Raw genomic sequence first — 7,723 nt, forward strand, 5'->3', positions numbered from 1 at the left:
TTAGATCCCACGAGTATGAACATTTTAAAATATCCCTAATACACCTGGAGTGCGGGACTTCTCCAGGGTTGGTCGTTAACGACGGAGATACTCCCCCGCCTCCTACCCTTGCGAGTAGGAGCCTGACGCCACGCTAGACCCGTAGGTACCACAACGCCAGTAACTTGAGGATTTTTATTGAGGTTTTCTCCTCTTGAGCCGGCCGATTAAGGCAAGCTCCCTGGTCCCAGGCCGCGAGACATGACCACGTCACCTAGGGATAACAGGTTTGCCGGCGGTGGCTTATAGAAAAGCCTGTCTAGCAGCCTGTGAATTCACAGACCTAAGACCCGCCGCCCGTGGTTTTTGAAGAGGTTGTCTCCTCGTGGCCCCTATCACGAACTGTGAGAGCGGCCCCCGTTCCTCGGAAATATCCAAGGGTTACGGGTTGCCCGGAAACTAATCAAATAGCACCGCGCACGGGCGTTTCCGCCTCCACCTTGGATTTGTTACAGAGGTTTTCTCCTCGCAGCCCCTCCCACACAAGGAGAGCGGCCCCCGACCCTATGATGTCCCACCACAGTACATCCAGGGTTACGGGTGGCGTAAGCAAAAGCATGCCCGTTGCTGGGCACGCTAGCCGCCCATGGGTTCCTCTTGGTTTCACCGTATCAGTCGAGTTATAGCGGCAGACCCGACAGTTACAGCTACTCAGCCCCCCCGGCACGACAAGCCGAGAACCCTTCGGGGGGGAACCTAACCTTTTTTTTTTTTTTTTTTTTTTTTACGTGGGGAAATGCCTAACGCATACCCTGCCGCTCGGGGAAGCGACTGGGTTATGTCGGGCTTGCACCGACTAAAACCCCACGGTGGACTCCATCGCGCATTTTGGAGGTGTCCCGGGAACCGCCATGTGGCATACTACCGGTAGCCTCCGCGCGGGCTGCTGTAAGAACAGCAGCACTCCTGAGGGAAGGATTTACCTACCCTCCGCAGTAACACGCATCCACAATACGTGTTACCACGCCACAGGACCCGCAACTCGACGCACTAAGGGTCTCCCGCCCCTCGTGCGCCTGCGACTCCAGGGCCCCTTTGAGGCAGGGGTTACCTACCGTAGCTCTATTGTAATGCCCGAACTACAGGGCGGGGCCCCTTTAAGGCAGGGGATACCGTTTATATCGCTCGACTCGCAGCGCGACAGAGATGCTATCTTCTGCCACCCCGGGGTCGGCGGCCTCTTCTTGCACGACGCCTAGCTGGGTCCTCCTGTTCCCGCTCGTGTTCTGCGTCTTCCTTCTGCGACATGACGGTCTCACAAAATGTGGAGAACGCACGCCAGGCAGGTCTGCTGCATATGATCGCTGCAATTACTGCAGGCAGCGTTAGGTCCTGCCCGATGACCGCGCAGAGAGCGCTGCGCTCATCGGCAGCGCCACAGTGGTGGCACGCTTGCGTCTCTTCCCTCCCGATGCGACACAGATACTTCCCGAAGCATCCGTGCCCGGAAAGCATCTCTGACACACGGAAAGTGCACGACCCGTGCTCCCTATCTAGCCACTGTCGCAGAGCAGGGAGAATCGCGTCGATTGTGCGCCGGCCATAGGCTGATTCGTCGAGCCTTCTTGCCCATAATTCTATGGCATCGTCCACGTACCCGTCTCTCGCAGCCCCGATCTCTCTTGGTACTGGACGCATGTCTGTCCGACGTGCTTCCTCCCGCCAGTGATACAGGGATGAGAGGACACCGGCATCTAAGTCCCACGGTAGGGATCCAGCAATCAGGCAGGCGGCTTCTGCGGAGATGGTGCAGTATGCCCGAGTCACCCTTGAGGCCATCACTCTTTGCGCTCTGCGCAGATGGGTGATGTTCGACCTCGATAGGTTATCGGCCCACACAGGAGCACCGTACATGGCCATAGAACGCACGATGCCCATGTAAAGCCGCCTGCAAGATGTTCTTGGCCCACCAAGGTTGGGCAAGAGCCTACTCAGTGCCGCACACGTGGCGACCAGTTTTATAGCCAGCCTTTCAAAATGGGCGGCAAAATTCCACCGGCTGTCCAGGACGAGTCCCAAATATTTCATCGTCGACTGGACAGCGATACGTTCTCCGCCAACTACTATGCCTGATCCAGGCGGAGGAGCATTGCGGGCCCCGTGGAAGCACAGGGCCTCTGACTTGTGTAGAGCTACCTCCAGCCCCAGCATTCGGATGCGGCGCACCATCTGGGCGACTCCAGCCGTTGCAAGAATGGCAGCATCCCTGAACGTGATGCCCCGAGCCGTAATTAGGGTGTCGTCTGCGTAGCAGGTGGTCTCGATACCTCTGAGGGTCGCGCCACGCAGCACCCAGTCGTAGCCGATGTTCCACAGGAGCGGGCCAAGAACCGATCCCTGTGGGACGCCGCACGACATCGCCTTTCGGCCCCAAGCCTCCCGCCCAGGGTATGTTATAAACCTTTCGGAGAGGTAGGAGTCCACTATCTCTATTAGGTATTTGGGCATCCTGTGGTACCCAAATGCTTCCTTTATGCAGGGCCAGGGTAATGTGTTGAAGGCATTGGAAATGTCAAGTGACACCGCAATCATCACATCACCATCGCGCACTGCTTCGTCCGCCAAGGTCTTTACCCGCAGAATGGCATGGACAGTGGACCTACCCCTCCGAAAGCCGAACTGGTTTTCGGACAGGTTGGGTCCTTCTGACTCCAGATGTTCTGTAATGCGGTCGGCAATGATGTGCTCAAAGAGCTTACCGACCTCATCTAGCAGCACGATTGGGCGGTATGCTGAGGGTTAATCTGCAGGCCGTCCCTCCTTCTGTAGCAACACTAGCTTGCCAGTCCGCCACTGCAGTGGGAAACTGCTCTAGGCATTGTGACAAAAAGCGGAGGAATCTTGGCCCAAGGTGCTCCCTGAGAGCCAGGTACACCACACGGCCAGGGATGCCGTCAAGCCCAGGGGCGGCTTTTCGCGTTCGGAGTCTATGAAGGGCTACACGAAGCTCCGCTTCCGTTACTGGAGGAACATGATTATCCTCCGCTAAGGGGAACCTACCCTAACCTTTTTTTTTTTTTTTTTTTTACGTGGGGAAATGCCTAACGCATACCCAGCCGCTCGGGGAAGCGACTGGGTTATGTCGGGCTTTCACCGACTAAAACCCCACGGTGGACTCCATCGCGCATTTTGGAGGTGTCCCGGGAACCGCCATGTGGCATACTACCGGTAGCCCCCGCGCAGGCTGCTGTGAGAACAGCAGCACTCCTGAGGGAAGGATTACCCTTCCCTCCGCAGTAGCACGCATCCACAATACGTGTTACCACGCCGCAGGACCCGCAACTCGACGCACTAAGGATCTCCCGCCCCTCGTGCGCCTGCGACTCCAGGGCCCCTTTGAGGCAGGGGTTACCGTAGCTCTATTGTAATGCCCGAACTACAGGGCGGGGTCCCCTTTAAGGCAGGGGATACCGTTTATATCGCTCGACTCGTAGAGTGACAGAGATACTATCTTCTGCCACCCCGGGGTCGGCGGCCTCTTCTTGCACGACGCCTAGCTGGGTCCTCCTGTTCCCGCTCGCGTTCTGCGTCTTCCTTTTGCGACATGACGGTCTCACAAAATGTGGAGAACGCACGCCAGGCATGTCTGCTGCTTACGATCGCTGCAATTACTGCAGGCAGCGTTAGGTCTTGCCCGATGACCGCGCAGAGAGCGCTGCGCTCATCGGCCCAGGCCGGGCACTCCGCCAGTGTGTGCTCCGCAGAGTCCACTGCAGCACCACAGTGGTGGCACGCTTGCGTCTCTTCCCTCCCTATCCTACACAGATACTTCCCGAAGCATCCGTGCCCGGAAAGCATCTGTGACACACGGAAAGTGCACGACCCGTGCTCCCTATCTAGCCACTGTCGCAGAGCAGGGAGAATCGCGTCGATTGTGCGCCGGCCATAGGCTGATTCGTCGAGCCTTCTTGTCCATAATTCTATAGCATCGTCCACGTACCCGTCTCTCGCAGCCCCGATCTCTCTTGGTGCTGGACGCATGTCTGTCCGACGTGCTTCCTCCCGCCAGTGATACAGGGATGAGAGGACACCGGCATCTAATTCCCACGGTAGGGATCCAGCAATCAGGCAAGCGGCTTCTGCGGAGATGGTGCAGTATGCCCGAATCACCCTTGAGGCCATCACTCTTTGCGCTCTGCGCAGATGGGTGATGTTCGACCTCGATAGGTTATCGGCCCACAACCTACCCTAACCTAACCTAACCTAACCTAACCTAACCTAACCTAACCTAACCTAACCTAACCTAACCTTTTTTGACACTTTTTAATAATTATTCCCATAATTAAAATTTTTAAATTTGCTGTATTTATATTTTTTAAATGAAAATTTGTAAGATAATACCTGTTTTTTGCTAATAATTTGTCAGGGTTTGCATAAAACATTTTTTCGTTGGCGTAGTTGGACGGGGGCCTGTACGAAACGCACATATAGATTTATACCTACATAGCTAGCTATAGTAAACAGATGTATAGCATATATGTTAGTATCTGTAAGTAGCTATAGATTAAGTTCAGTTACCTCATTACCGCGGTCGCATTAACTTCTCATGTACTTAGCCTAGCCAAATTAAATAATTATTTGAATACAGTCCACTTAAAACGAATTTATATGTGAGTTTAATTTACCAGCCCCTCACATAATGGTCCTTCGAGCCGTTAATAAAGGGCTGGCTAAGGACGTTTAAAAGTGGTGCCGTCGTGTGTGTAACTCAACGTTTAAACCGCCATATTGGGACATTTAAGTTAACGCGTAGTTAACGTGTGCTTTAACCCGTTGACTTCTTCGAGTTGCGTCAAAGCGTGTGTCGTGTCATCGCGTCGTGTGCTGTTTCTATAAAACGGCTGTCTTCGTGGACGTTGGTCAGGAGGACTGTTACCACTTCTATAAGGTGCTGCAGAACTCTCAGGCTGTTGGTGCGTGCTACTGCTATACAGTGCTTCATCTATACGGACCTTCACAGTCTCTGTCCCGGGACATTGGTGTTGCCGGTGCTATTCGCTGGAACATTAAGTGCGACAAGGACGTTTATATAGGTTACCTAAGTATAACCTACCGAAGAACTGTGGTCGGAATTATAAATCAATCGCGCGTAGTGTTTGATTTCGCATGCTCAATTAGCATTGTGGACATTGTGAAGTGCACCTAGTGTAGCACATTCATCTATATAATCATTAAATTAAAATACCAAAAGTACAAGGCGTTGCACATAAATACGTATTATAGCGGTTGGCGTTGACGCAGTTTCCGTCTCCTGCTGGTCGTGAGGCTTCGGAATCGTTCGTTCATGCACTTCGTGTTGCTTCGTGGACACTCGCCGCGCCGCATCGTAGTCTCTCATTGGCTAGCGGAACCAACTTCAATACGTGTTTCCGAGTTTCGTCTGGCTACCTAGTTATTATTCCGAGTTTCGTGCAAGTTTCGTGTGCCATCCATTGCTCAGTGGTGCCATCTGCACCATAGACTAGAATAAGCTGCTGCCGAATCTGCGCCATTTGTATTTTATTTTGTAACCTCGTTGTGTCGTGGGCGCAACAAGTATTTTTTTGTAAAGTGATTCGTGATTAATCACTACAATTATTACTATTTAATAGTTTTATTAGTAAAAAGTTCATAATAGAACAAGACTTAAAAAGGCTGATAGCTGCGAGAGGCCAGTTAAAAGGCACAATTACAAGATTGTATAATTTCATTAGTAATGAAACCGAGTTTAATAAAGGTACGCTTGAACAATTGAAGGTTAAAAAGGAATTGTTGGTCCAAACCTTCCAACAATATTGTGATTTAAATATAGATATATCTGTTCCAGATTCACAAAATTGCGAGGATTTCGAGCGCATCGAAAATCAATACTTTGCAATAATGGCTGCCATTAATGAAAAATTGACTCCCAAAACAAATTGTGAGGTTGGTAAACCATCTACCAGCAGCAGCAACCTGACTAAGTTGCCCAGGATAGAAATACCGAGGTTCAGCGGACAGGTGGGTGATTATCACAGTTTTATCTCATTATTTAAAAGTGTAATTGATCAAGATGGCCGTTTGTCACAATGCGACAAATTTTTCTATTTAAAATCATTGCTCGAACAAGATGCCGCTGAACTGGTGAAACACCTAAGCCTATCTGATGCTAATTACTCACTAGCTTTATCCTTGCTGGCTGAAAGGTATGACAATAAGCTTAGAATCATTAACTTTCACATCTCATCAATTATAGATATACAGCAAATAAATAAGTGCTCAGCCTCAATGCTAAGAAACATTGTTTCACAAACAAAACAACACATAGCTGCCTTACAAACACTTGATGTACCAGTTCAATCCTGGGATTTAATTATAATTTCCATTTTGCAAAGGAAAATTGATCAGGGCACGTTTAGGTTTTTCCATTCAGAGCTTAAACAAAATACATTGCCTAAGCTAGATTATTTTCTAAACTTTTTAGAGCAACGTGCAACCATTCTTGAGACCGTGGCTGAGGCTGGCCATAGCCATGCTCACCCTACCCGAGTAGTGAACAAGAGCCACGGAGCGAGCCTCGTGACCACCACAGGAAGTACCACCAGCTCCAGCACAAGATGCTGCGACTTCTGTAAGTCTAAATATCACAAGTTGTATCAATGTCAAAAGTTTCAATTAGCTTTGCCAACTGAACGTGTGCTGTTTATTCAAAATAATAAGTTGTGTTCACTTTGCTTAAATCAGCATAACAATAGAAAGTGTTTCCTTGCATTCAAGTGTAGCATATGTAAGGAGCGTCATAATACGTTATTACACGTAGATAATGTACCAGAAATACCTAAGCAGGTATCGGTATCAATGGGCCAATATGGCAATATATTACTACCAACTATTAAGGTAGGTTTAGTAGATAAGCTTGGAAATACGATTTATGCCAAGGCTTTATGTGACTCAGGTAGTCAAATATCATTCATTTCATCAGATTTAGCTGATCAAATTAGTTGTGAATTAAAAGATGAGCAAACTATAATTAGTGGCATATGTCAAGGGAAAAACAAAACCGCAAAGAAGGCTAAGTTTACAATATATTCTGAAAATAATGATTACAGCTTAAAGCTAACATGTTGCATTGTTTCAAAAATAACTTGCGATTTACCACAATTTGATGTAGATATTGGTAGCTTAAACATACCGACTCACATCAAGTTAGCTGACAGGGATTTCAATAAAAGTGAACCAATATCAATTTTATTGGGTTGTGATATATTTTTAAAAATTCTTTTGCGTGAACAATTGCCAATAATTCCTGGCGGGTTATATTTACATGACACGCGTTTTGGTTATGTTGTGGCAGGACAATTACCGTTACAAAGAAGCCCGGCCACCACGTCACAACAGATAACAGCTGTTAGCAACTTTTGTAACCTTGACAATGAAATTAGGTCACGTGAGGTCGATGACACTCTTACATCTATTGATAGCTCACTCAAACAGCTATGGCGGTGCGAGCAGGTGCCGCAGATTTATAAGGAGGCTTCATCTGAGCAGGAACTAGCAGAAACAATGTTTCAGGAGTCAGTCCAGCTAGAAGACTGTAAATTTCAGGTAAAGCTACCTTTAAAGCAAGAGTTTAATGAAGTCAGGCTGGGTAATTCTTTATCTCGAGCCTTACAGAGGTTCTATAACTTAGAAAAAAGGTTTTTAAAGGATCCGTTGCTTTTTCAGC

The 7,723-nt window shown here is 49.0% G+C and overlaps 1 long non-coding RNA gene across 1 annotated transcript; it reads left to right on the forward strand.

Annotated features, from left to right (window-relative positions):
• The first annotated feature begins 4,453 nt into the window (after window positions 1–4,453).
• LOC119692556 lies at window positions 4,454–7,051 on the forward strand. The gene is made up of 3 exons (XR_007266717.1): window positions 4,454–5,755; window positions 5,846–6,018; window positions 6,482–7,051. It is a non-coding gene; the product is annotated as an uncharacterized LOC119692556 (long non-coding RNA).
• Window positions 7,052–7,723: the final 672 nt, after the last annotated feature.

The sequence above is a fragment of the Plutella xylostella genome, chromosome 10 (genome assembly GCF_932276165.1).
Source record: "Plutella xylostella chromosome 10, ilPluXylo3.1, whole genome shotgun sequence".
Classification (NCBI taxonomy): Eukaryota; Metazoa; Arthropoda; class Insecta; order Lepidoptera; family Plutellidae; genus Plutella; species Plutella xylostella.